Source organism: Kogia breviceps, chromosome 6 (genome assembly GCF_026419965.1).
Source record: "Kogia breviceps isolate mKogBre1 chromosome 6, mKogBre1 haplotype 1, whole genome shotgun sequence".
NCBI lineage: Eukaryota > Metazoa > Chordata > Mammalia > Artiodactyla > Physeteridae > Kogia > Kogia breviceps.
In genome coordinates this window covers 99,965,136-99,977,815 of record NC_081315.1, presented here as the reverse complement: position 1 = coordinate 99,977,815, position 12,680 = coordinate 99,965,136, and the positions used below count along the sequence as shown (strand labels likewise).

At 37.7% G+C, this 12,680-nt stretch overlaps 1 protein-coding gene across 2 annotated transcripts in view; it reads right to left on the bottom strand.

Moving 5' to 3' along the window:
- The window catches only part of KCNIP4 (potassium voltage-gated channel interacting protein 4), a 1,208,103-nt gene that overhangs the window by 873,079 nt on the left and 322,344 nt on the right, over window positions 1-12,680 (bottom strand). The gene's annotated exons all lie outside the window — the stretch shown is intronic.

The following is a 12,680-nucleotide window of genomic DNA, read 5'->3' as shown; positions in this document are numbered from 1 at the left end:
ATCCTGTCTGGGTGAAGAACAGATGCCAGAGGGCGACCTACATGCAGAAGCGGGGCCAAATACAAAGCTTAACCCCAGGAGCTGTGCGAACAAGAAGAGAAAGGGAAACTTCTCCGTGCACCCTCAGGAGCAGAGGATTAAATCTCCACAATCAACTTAAGGTACCCTGCATCTGTGGAATACATGAATAGACAACAAATCATCCCAAAATTGAGGCGGTGGACTTTGGGAGCAAATGTAGACTTGGGGTTTGCTGTATGCAACTGACTAGTTTCTGATTTTTATGTTTACTTAGTATAGTCTTTAGTGCTTGTTATCATTGGTGGATTTGTTTATTGGTTTGGTTGCTCTCTTCTTTTTTTATTACTTTTTAATTTAATAATTTTTTAAATTTTTTATTTTAATAACTTTTATTTTATTTTATTTTACTCTTTTTTTTTCTCCCTTTTCTTCTGAGCCATGTGGCTGACAGGGTCTTGGTGCTTTTGCCAGGTGCCAGGCCCAAGCCTCTGAGGTGGGAGAGCCCAGTTCAGGACATTAGACAACCAGAGACCTCCTGGCACCATGTAATATCAATTGGCAAGAGCTCGCCCAGAGATCTCTGTCTGAACACTAAGACCCAGCTGCACTCAATGACCAACAATCTCCAGTGCTGGACACCATATGCCAAACAACTAGCAAGACAGGAACACAGCCCCACCCATCAGCAGAGAGGCTGCTTAAAATCACAATACGTTCACAGACACCCCAAAACACAACACTGGATGCAGTCCTGCCCACCAGAAAGACAAGATCAAGCCTCATCCACCAGAACACAGGCACCAGTCCCCTCCACCAGGAAGCCTACACAACCTACTAAACCAACCTTACCTATTGGGGGCAGACACCAAAAACAATGGGAACAATGAACCTGCAGCCTACAAAAAGGAGACCCCAAACACAGTAAGTTAAGCAAAATGAGAAGACAAAGAAATACGCAGCAGATAAAGGAGCAAAGAGAAAACCCACCAGACCAAACAAATGAGGAGGAAATAGGCAGTCTACCTGAAAAAGAATTCAGAGTAATGATAGTAAAGATGATCCAAAATCTTGGAAAAAGAATGGACAAAATACAAGAAACATTTAAAAAGGACCTAGAAGAACTAAAGAGCAAAGAAACAATGATGAACAACACAATAAATGAAAAATAAAAATGCTCTAGAAGGAATCAATAGCAGAATAACTGAGACAGAAGAATGGATAAGTGACCTGGAAGATAAACAGTGGAAATAACTACTGCAAAGTAGAATAAAGAAAAAAGAATGAAAAGAATTGAGGACAGTCTCAGAGACCTCTGGGACAATACTAAATGCAACAACATTCGAATTATGGGGTCCCAGAAGAGGAAGAGAAAAAGAAAGGGACTGAGAAAATATTTGAAGAGGTTACAGTTGAAAACGTCCCTAATATGGGAAAGGAAATAGTCAATCAAGTCCAGGAGCTCAGAGAGTCCGATACAGGATAAATCCAAGGAGAATCACCCCAAGAAACATATTAATCAAACTATCAAAAATTAAATACAAAGAAAAAACATTAAAAGCAGCAAGGGAAAAGCAACAAATAACATACAAGGGAATCCCCATAAGGTTAACAGCTGATCCTTCAGCAGAAACTCTGCAAGCCAGAAGGGAGTAGCAGGACATATTTAAAGTGATGAAAGGGAAAAACCTACCACCAAGATTACTGTACCCAGCAAGGATCTCATTCAGATTTGACGGAGAAGTTAAAACCTTTACAAACAAGCATAAGTTAAGAGAATTCAGCACCACCAAACCAGCTTTACAATAAATGCTAAAGGAACTTTTCTAGGAAGGAAACACAACAGAAGGAAAAGACCTACAAAAACAAGCCCAAAACAACTAATAAAATGGTAACAGGAACATACATACCAATAAGTACCTTAAATGTCAATGGATTAAATGCTCCAACCAAAAGACACAGACTGGCTGAATGGATGCAAAAACAACACCCGTATATATGCTGTCTACGGCAGACCCACTTCAGACCTAGGGACACATACAGACTGAAAGTGAGGGAACAGAAAAAGATATTCCATGCAAATGGAAATCAAAAGAAAGCTGGAGTAGCAATTCTCATATGAGACAGAATAGACTTTAAAATAAAGACTATTACAAGAGAAAAAGAAGGGCACTGCATAATGATCAAGGCATCAATCCAAGAAGATTTAACAATTGTAAATATTTATGCAACCAACATAGGAGCACCTCAATACAAAAGGCAAATGCTACAGCCATAAAAGCGGGAAATTGACAGTACTACAATAATAGTAGGGGACTTTAACACCCCACTTTCACCAATGGACAGATCATCAAAAGTGAAAATAAATAAGGAAACACAAGTATTAAAGGCCACATTAAACAAGATGGACTTAACTGATATTCATAGGACAGTCCATCTCAAAACAAAATGATAGACTTTCTTCTCAACTGCTCATGGAACACTCTGGAGGATAGATCATATCTTGGGTCACAAACCAAGCCTTGGTAAATTTAAGAAAATTGAAATCATATCAAGTATCTTTTCAAATCACAACACTATGAGACTAGATATCAATTACAGGAAAAAAGCTATAAGAAATATAAACACATGGAGACTAAACAATATGCTACTAAATAACCAAGAGATCACTGAAGAAATCAAAGAGGAAGTCAAAAAATACCTAGAAACAAATGACAATGAAATCACAACAATGCAAAACCCATGGGATGCATCAAAAGCAGTTCAAAGCGGTAAGTTTATAGCAATGCAATCCTACTCAAGAAACAAGAAACATCTCAAATAAACAACCTAACCTTATGCCTAAAGCAATTAGAGAAAGAAGAACTAAAAACCCCCAAAGTTAGCAGAATGAAAGAAATCATAAAAATTAGATCAGATATAAATGAAAAGAAAATGAAGAAAACAACAGCAAAGCTCAACGAAACTAAATTCTGGTTCTTTGAGAAGATAAACAAAATTGATAAACCATTAGCCAGACTTATCAAGAAAAAAAGAGAAAACACTCAAATCAACAGAATTATAAATGAAAATGGAGAAGTAACAATTGACACTGCAGAAATACAAAGGATCATGAGAGATTACTACAAGCAACTCTATGCCAATAAAATGGACAACGTGGAAGAAATGGACAAATTCTTAGAAAAGCACAACCTTCTGAGACTGAACCAGGAAGAAACAGAATCTATAAACAGACCAAGCACAAGCACAGAAATTGAAACTGCAATTAAAAATCTTCCAACAAACAAAAGCCCAGGACCAGATGGCTTCACAGGCGAATTCTATCAAACATTTAGAGAAGAAATAACATCTTCCCTTCTCAAACTCTTTCAAAATATAGCAGAGGCAGGAACACTCCCAAACTCATTCTATGAGGCCACCATCACCCTGATACCAAAACCAGACAAAGAGGTCATAAAAAAAGAAAACTACAGGCCAATATCACTGATGAAAATAGATGCAAATATCCTTAATAAAATACTAGCAAACAGAATCCAACAGCACATTAAAAGGATCATACACCATGATCAAGGGGGTTTTATCCCAGGAATTCAAAGATTCTTCAATATACACAAATCAATCAATGTGATACACCATATTAACAAACTGAAGGATAAAAATCATATGATAATCTCAATAGATGCAGAAAAAGCTTTTGACAAAATTCAACACCCATTTATGATTAAAAAACCCTTCAGAAATTAGGCGTAGAGGGAACTTATGTCAACATAATAAAGGCCATATATGACAAACCCACAGCCAACATCACTCTCAATAGTGAAAAATTGAAACCATTTCCATTAAGATCAGGAATAAGACAAGGCTGTCCACTCTCACCACTATTATTCAACATAGTTTTGGAAGTGTTAGCCACAGCAATTAGAAGAAAAAGAAATAAAGGGAATCCAAATCGGAAAAAAATAAGTAAAGCTGTCACTGTTTGCAGGTGACATGATACTGTACATAGAGAATCCTAAAGATGCTACCAATAAACTACTAGAGCTAATGAATGAATTTGGTAAAGTAGCAGGATATAAAATTAATGCACAGAAATCTCTTGCATTCCTATACACTAATGATGAGAAATCTGAGAGAGAATTTAAGCAAACTCTCCCATTTACCTATGCAACCAAAAGAATGAAATAACTAGGAATAAACCTACCTATGGAGACAAAAGACCTGTATGCAGAAAACTATAAGACAGTGGTGAAAGAAATTAAAGATGATACAAACAGATGGAGAGAAATACCATGTTCTTGGATTGGAAGAATCAACATTGTGAAAATGACTCTACTACCGAAAGCAATCTACAGATTCAATGCAATCCCTATCAAATTACCAATGGCATTTTTCACAGAACTAGAACAAAAAATTTCACAATTTGTATGGAAGCACAAAAGACCCCGAATAGCCAAAGCAATCTTGAGAAAGAAAAACGGAGCTGGAGGAATCAGGCTCCCGGACTTCAGACTATACTGCAAAGCTACAGTAATCAAGACAGAATGGTACTGGCACAAAGACAGAAATATAGATCAATGGAACAGGATAGAAAGCCCAGAGATAAACCTATGCACATGTGGTCACCTTATCTTTGATAAAGGAGGCAAGAATATACAATGAAAAAAGACAGCTTCTTCAATAAGTGGTGCTCGGAAAATTGAACAGCTACATGTGAAAGAATGAAATTAGAACACTCCCTATCACCATACACAAAAATAACCTCAAAATGTATTAAAGACCTAAATGTAAGGCCGGACACTATAAAACTCTTAGAGGAAAACACAGGGAGACACTCTCTGACATAAATCACAGCAAGATCCTTTTTGACCCACCTCCTAGAGAAATGGAAATAAAAACAAAAATAAACAAATGGGACCTAATGAAACTTAAAAGCTTTTGCACAGCAAAGGAAACCATAAACATGACTAAAAGACAACCCTCAGAATGGGAGAAAGTATTTGCAAATGAAGCAACTGACAAAGGATTAATCTCCAAAATATACAAGCAGCTCATGCAGCTCAGTATCAAAAAAAACCAAACAACCCAATGCAAAACTGGGCAGAAGACCTAAATAGACATTTCTCCAAAGATATACAGTTTTCCAACAAACACATGAAAGGATGCTCAACATCATTAATCATTAGAGAAATGCAAATCAAAACTACAATGAGGTATCTCCTCACACCAGTCAGAATGACCATCATCAAAAAATCTACAAACAATAAATGCTGGGAGGGTGTGGAGAAAAGGGAAGCCTCTTGCACTGTTGGTGGGAATGTAAAGTGATACAGCCACTATGGAGAACAGTATGGAGGTTCCTTAAAAAACTAAAAATAGAACTACCATACGATCCAGCAATCCCAGTACTGGGCATATACCCTGAGAAAACCACAATTCAGAAGGAGTCATGTACCACAAAGTTCATTGCCACTCTATTTACAATAGCCAGGACATGGAAGCAACCTAAGTGTCCATCGACAGATGAATGGATAAAGAAGATGTGGCACATATATACAATGGAATGTTACTCAGCCATAAAAAGAAATGAAATTGAGTTATTTGTAGTGAGGTGGATGGACCTAGAGACTGTCATACAGAGTGAAGTAAGTCAGAAAGATAGAAACAAATACCATATGCTAACACATATATAGAGAATGTTAAAAAAAAAAAAAGGTTCTGAAGAACCTAGGGGCAGGGCAGGAATAAAGACGCAGACGTAGAGAATGGACTTGAGGACACTGGCGGGGGGAAGCGTAAGCTGGGATGAAGTGAGAGTGGCATAGACATATATACACTACCAAATGTAAAATAGATAGCTAGTGGGAAGCAGCCGCATATCACAGGGAGATCAGCTTGGTGCTTTGTGACCACCTAGAGGGGTGGGATAGGGAGGGTGGGAGGGAGACACAAGAGGGAGGGTATATGGGGTATATGTATACATATAGTTGATTCACTTTGTTATACAGTAGATACTAACATACCACTGTAAAACAATTATACTCCAATAAAGATGTTAAAAAAATAATAAACCATTATTGTATCATAAACAAGCAAATAAAATTTTTATAAAATTTTTTTTTCTCCAGAGCTCAGTAGAATTTTACTGTTTTTTCACTTCAATGTCTCCTCTTCCTCTTTAATTCAATATTTATATTTATGACAGGAACCAGTTTTCAGTCAAAAAAAAAAAAGCTTCTGTGATGTAAGGATTAGGGAATATTTTATTCCACCCTCCTTCGTCTGAGTAAACATGTTTAGAAATTGATGTCCTCCTCTTCCTAGATTTGTGATGTTCCAAACTCCCCCAGGCATCAAGAGGAGGCCCCACCTTGACTTCTGATCATTTGCGTCAACCTCTTTGACATTAAAGTCTTAGGAGGAATTCAAAAGGTCTGAGTTTGAATTACCTGACAGCTAATAAGAAGATACATTTTTTTTTCAACAACAAAACTTTTACAGAAGTTAACATACTAAAAACAGTAGGGACTCCAAAAGGAAGAACTTGTCCAGAATTTTCCAAATCGTGATGGGCTGGGTGCCACTCCGAGTACATAGGATGTTTTTAGGTAGTAATACACTATTTTAAAAGTTGATTATATGTATTAATTCAGTTTCCTGAGTTAAGCAAAAGATTCAAATCAATTCAGGTTGCTGAGGTAAGCAAAAGATTCAAAGAGATATTACTCCTAGCATGGGTGGGAAGTTTCACCAAATTCAAAATAGATGTTTCAAGAAGAAACAGCTCTTCAAGCATATGATTTCACAGACCCTAGCCTTTAAGAGAATTACATTAAAAACAAAGAAAAAGGTCAACTAATTTAATGTCCATTGAAGTGAAAAAAATAGTATGAAAGCAGTCCTTAGATCTATCCAAAATATGAAGATGGTACCAAAAATCACTGAAGTTTAGGAAACACTGATCTAGCAGATAAGCAGTTACTGCTCTAGTTGGAGTCAATCATTCTTTCCTCTTGGTTCCTTCATTCTCTCTTTCCTCTCCTTATCCATCTCCTTACCCCTCTCTCTGTATATATGTATTTATATATTTTCTATATTATTACCACTTCCTCTCCGATTTGCTTCCTGTAGTAAACTGTGAGTTACTTAGGATCTCACTTTATTTATCTTTGTGCAACCATCAGCTGATATGATACCCAGCATACAGTAGGGGCTCAGTACATGTTGAGTAACAGCAGAGTTGGGGCTCAGTCCTCGGGCCTCTGACCTCCATCGCTAACTCCCCTGCCTACCTTCCACCTAGTCCAGAACTATTTCTACTGTACCATGCATCCCACATTTACTGCTTGGATATTCATTTCCAAAATCAGAAATTAAAAGAGTGATAATGATGCCCTCTACATTTTAAAAACAAGAGAAAAAAATGGTAAATTAGTATCCAATTAAATATTTTAATGTACTAACAGCTTTTCAAAAAATTAGTGCTTGATTAAGCAAATGTTACACAGGGCAGGACCACTGATTCAGAGAGAGTAGGAAAAATGATAATCAGTATTTATTATTTACATATGCTTTGATCATATCCTAGTTATTAACCTGTGTTGCATACTACACAAGACATGTAATCAGAGTCCAAATTCTAATTGCAGCTCTGCTTATTACTTCTGTCTGGATTTGTTCAGATCATGAACACCAGAAGAAAAGTAACAACCCCAGGTGACTTGTGCCTAAAATAAACCAAATAAGGCCTGGGTCCCAAGGCCAGGCTCTTCCTGTTGATTGTGTTAATCAAATGCATAGATTTCACTCATCATCTACCCGATCATTAAGACCCTACTCAGGAATCAGGACTTCAGCCAGTATGGAGGATACTAAAATGAGTAAGTTGTAGCCACTGTCAAGTTTTTACAGTCTAGTGGAGGATGCAGCCTGAAAAAAATCAAAGATATTGCAAAATGGTAAGTGATATAACAGACAGACACGTTCAATACTTCAGGAGTTCGGAATGATTAATTTGGTCTTGAAGAAACTGTGTAGAATTAGAAGGCAGCACCCGAGAAAGATATACAACCCTGCAGCCAGAAGACAAGAGTTCAAATTAGGAGGTGTATTACTCTGGGCCTTTTATAATAAATTACAAAGTTTATTTACAGACTATTTATAAACTTACAGTTCTCTGAGATTCAGTCTTGTCATCTACAAAATGGGTACTATAGTATCTACTTCCTGACCTGATGGTAGGAAAGAAACAAAGTAATATAAAGAGTGCAGGGCTCAGTGCTTTCTTGAGCAAGTAAAGGTAGGCAGCATGCCTTCTAGGCGGGAAGGGCAGTGTGCTGGGCGTATCAATAATCAGTTCTGGAGATCCAGGAAAGAAATCAGGAATTATAAATTAGGAATTAGAAAGTGAGTTTTAAAAAATACTATCAAGATCAAAAGGGTAGAAATCAGAAGTAAATAAATCATAAATAAAGGATAGGTAGGTAAAAAATAAGGTAGGCTGTAGAAAAAGTTCTTAGTGCTTTTGCTCTTCTTTCTAAGGCTATCCTGAAATGCTGTTATTTGAACAGAAAAAAAACAAATTAAAAAAACAGGAAAGATAGCATTAATGACTACTAGTTACAAAGATTTGCTTGGCTAACTAGCCCTAACCAGTGTTCCAACTAGGCCCTATATTTGTTGTCCACGCACTTGGCCAAGGTTTTGGGCTCAATCATATAGTCCTCATGGTCTGGACTTATAACCTTGACCCCCTTGTCTTTCACGGCTGGCTTCTGACCTGTACCATCAACATTCCCCATACCTCCTTTGATGTTCAGCCAGCCCTCTGCCTGGTTGCTGATAATTGTTTCCCTGATAGCCTGACTCTTGTGGTGTAACTAATAAACTTTCTTCTTTTCCCTATTTATGTGTAGATATTCCAGGCTCTGGACAGAAAATCTTACCAAGACTCACGGTATAAAACTAGCAACACAGACAAACGCCTTCAGTGGACGTGAAGTGGGGCAAGGAAAAGGCAATACGTGGTGAGTTTCAGAATTGTGGCAGACACCAGCCACGCTCCAACCACCAACGATACTCAAGTTCAACTTAAAAAGGCAAAACACCATTCCAGCCAAACAATATATGTCTGCAGGCCTGATAAACACTTAATGCTACCTAGATCTCTCCAGTTAAATCTGCAGCTACCTCTAACCCTGGAGGGCACTTTTCATATGAAAATGTGCCATAATTTTGCCATTTTACAGCCTTTTTTTTAACAGACCAAAAGGCTTAAGCTGGTTTTCACAGTAGACTACAAGGCCTAAGCTGGTTTTCTTAAGATCCAATCCACTAGGGCACAAAGGCCTGAAGCTGGCCCACGAGGGTTACATCATGCAAAGGAAATTGATGTTTGATTCACCCAGAGCTATTGTCAGTAACAGGAATGTTCTGAGGTTAGTGCAGTACTTTCCTCCCACTGGGCAAGCAGACATAAAAATTAGTTAGAATAACTTAAGAGGGTATAAACCCCTATAAGAACAGCAAAAGGCACACATCTACGAAGACCCTCAGGGGATACTCATCTTAGGGGCTGTCATCGGCAACCAGGCACCCCAAAGATTTGGAAGCCAGGAAATCTCACCCCTCAACTGTGAGTCCAGGTGCATTCCCAGCTCTGTTTTGCTGTCTTCATGCAGGTGAAGTTCTTGTATCTATTACTCATATTAAAGATGTGTTCCTTGCCTGGTAGCTTTCTGTCAACCACTGTCACCCAGGTAGCAATTTCCAGGTAATTATTCGCGGATGTACAAATGGTGTTTAATTAAAAACTGCTTGCTATTCATTTCGTAATGGCTTTACCAAAAGTGCTCCTCATTTTCTCTCTGGGGCAAGAAATAAAGCACCTTACAAATATGTTAATCGAGGCCATAATTGATTGATATTTTTAATCAGTTCTTCCATGTGTTTCTCAACATTTCGCCCACCTATCCCACAACTCCACCCCAATTAAAAAAACAAGTTTATTAAATATATGTGTTCTTTTTTCCTAGTAAAATCTCTGAGTCCCCAAAGCACTATAAAAAAAGGGAACACATCCCTGATTTTCTGGTCTTTACTGAGGAGGAGCTATGATTTTGAGTCATTGTGCAGAGCTTTTATGAAATAAAAAAATGCATCCATAATGTCTGTTAATTTAATATGTCTATGTATATAAATAAATAAATAAATAAATAAATAAATAAATAAATAAATAAATAAATATGACTGGAGCATGACTCCTGCATATATAAAGGAACACAGTATGTAGTGGAAAAAGTTGATTAGAGATTATTACTGAAAGTATGTAATTCTCCATTTTTATAATTTTTAGTATACCAGTCAAAAGCCGAACTAAGAGGCATCAAGTTTAAAAACTAGTTGGAAAATCATCTGTGCCAAGAAAGGAGTGACCTGAATGTCCCAACTGGAGACTCATTGAGTTACACCTGAATTGTCAGGGCAGGTTCTACTTAGAAAATTCACATCAATTTCTGAATGTGACTTGTATTTTATATCTCTGCTGTCCTCATTTAGAAAACTTCCAAATACAATAGGTGAAAATATGTAATCATTCATATTTTTGTATAAATGTTTAACACTCAATATGATAGATTGTCTATAATAATTCAAATGGATTAAGGAAGTTTGAGTTTAGCCAAATACAATACTAGCAGTAAATGATTCCTTATGTTCTATGAAATACTATAGTTTCCACTACATTTTCAGATAGATACTTCCCTTGATTCCCTTGAAATCACAAAATCATAAACATTCTAAATTAGACAGCATGGGTCCTCATTTTAAATATTAGAAAAACAGATCTAGAAATTGTGAGTGGCCTATATATGATGAAGTATAACACACACCAAGTCAAGTCTGACTACTAAACAAGTATGAATTGACCAGATACTGAATGGCATTATTCTATATGTTAGAAAAGGTATTAAACATAAGACATGAATTATATGAAAGGAGATTATACATTTGAGGGAAAAAAATGCCCTATTCTACTTTCATATTTGTACCCTATAAAGCTCAGCTCAATATTTTACAAATAGTAAGTACTCAACAAATGTTGACTGGAATGGCACTTTAAATTGTTGCTTTAATATAATTCAGTTTCTTTCTCTCCCTCTCCTTCTCCCCCCAAGCCCCTGCCCTCTCATTCTTCGTTTCCTTGGCATATGAGGTTCTCAAACTTTAGGGGTTCCTATTGCTTTAGCATCACCTGGGAGTTTAAATTCTGCCACCCTCTACTCTCAAAATTCTTTGCAACTGGTTCTGGAGAGGCTTAAGAAGCTGTAGCCTATAGACCACACTTGGAAAACACTGCCTTCAGAGCTACCAGCGGGTCTTTCTTGTGGGAGTAGGGTTGAGAACCACTCAGAGTATTTATGGAGTCAGAGTGGAATCTGAAAAGGAGCCCTCCTCTCTGCTCCAGCCCAGTGAGGTGCAGGGAGGGACGCTTACATACGAGTGCATACAAACCTAGAATCTGTGCAGAAATAACAAGTCTCCTGGAGCCCTCACTCCAGGCAGCAGTCAGACCTTCCTTTTCTCCCAGAGAGGCCATGCACTATGGCAGGGAAGGCCACAGCCACTGGATGAGACAGAGCCAGGAGCTTCAAATCCGGCCTCCAACACTTACCAACAGTGAATCTGCACAAGTAACGTAAACTCCCAAGTCAGTTCCCTAACATATAAAATAGAATAATAACTAGTTCAGAGGGCTTTTACAGAGATAGAGTAAGTTATTTTTCCTAATGCCTTTTCATGGTAAATGTTTCAGAACTGTACCTATTTTTTTTTCCATTTATAGACCCCAGGTTAAGTAAACAAGTATTGTATTATTAACCACATATACTTGCATACTAGGTGAAAATGTTAGTGATTTCAAAAAATAAATGGTGTCAAACAGGTGATCTTTAACATTCATTCTTAATCCAGGATTGGATGATTCTATGATTCACACTGACTTATTTACTGCTACAGACTGAATGTTTGTGCCCCCCCACCCCCAAAATTCAACTGTTAAAACCAAATCCACAACATGACAGTATTAGGAGGTGGGACTTTGGGAGGTGATTAGGTCATGAGGGTGGAGCCCTCAAGAATAGGATTAGTGCCCTTATAAAAGAGACCTCAGAGAGCCCTCCACCATGTAAGGACACAGTGAGAAAATGGCCTTCTATGAACCAAGAAGCAGGTTCTCACAAGACTGAATCTGCCAGCACCTGGATTTTAGACTTCCCAGACCTTGGAACTATGAGAAATAAATGTTTACTGTTTAAGCCACTCAATCTATGGTATTTTTCAAATAGTATCCTGATGGTCTAAGACATTTACGTATCTGTAATTTGCCATAGGATTTTGCTAAAATTGTCAGTTGAACGTATATCATCTGACATGACCAAATAGTTATATTTCATATTTTAATAGATATCAAATTGACTCTTAAAATGTCAGTACCCAAATCTTTGGAAATAATATTCATTTTTCACTAGAATCTTAAAAAATAATGAATAGGGGCTTCCCTGGTGGCGCAGTGGCTGGGAGTCCACCTGCCGGTGCGGGGGACGCGGGTTCGTGCCCCGGTCCGGGAGGATCCCGCATGCCGCGGAGCGGCTGGGCCCGTGAGCCAT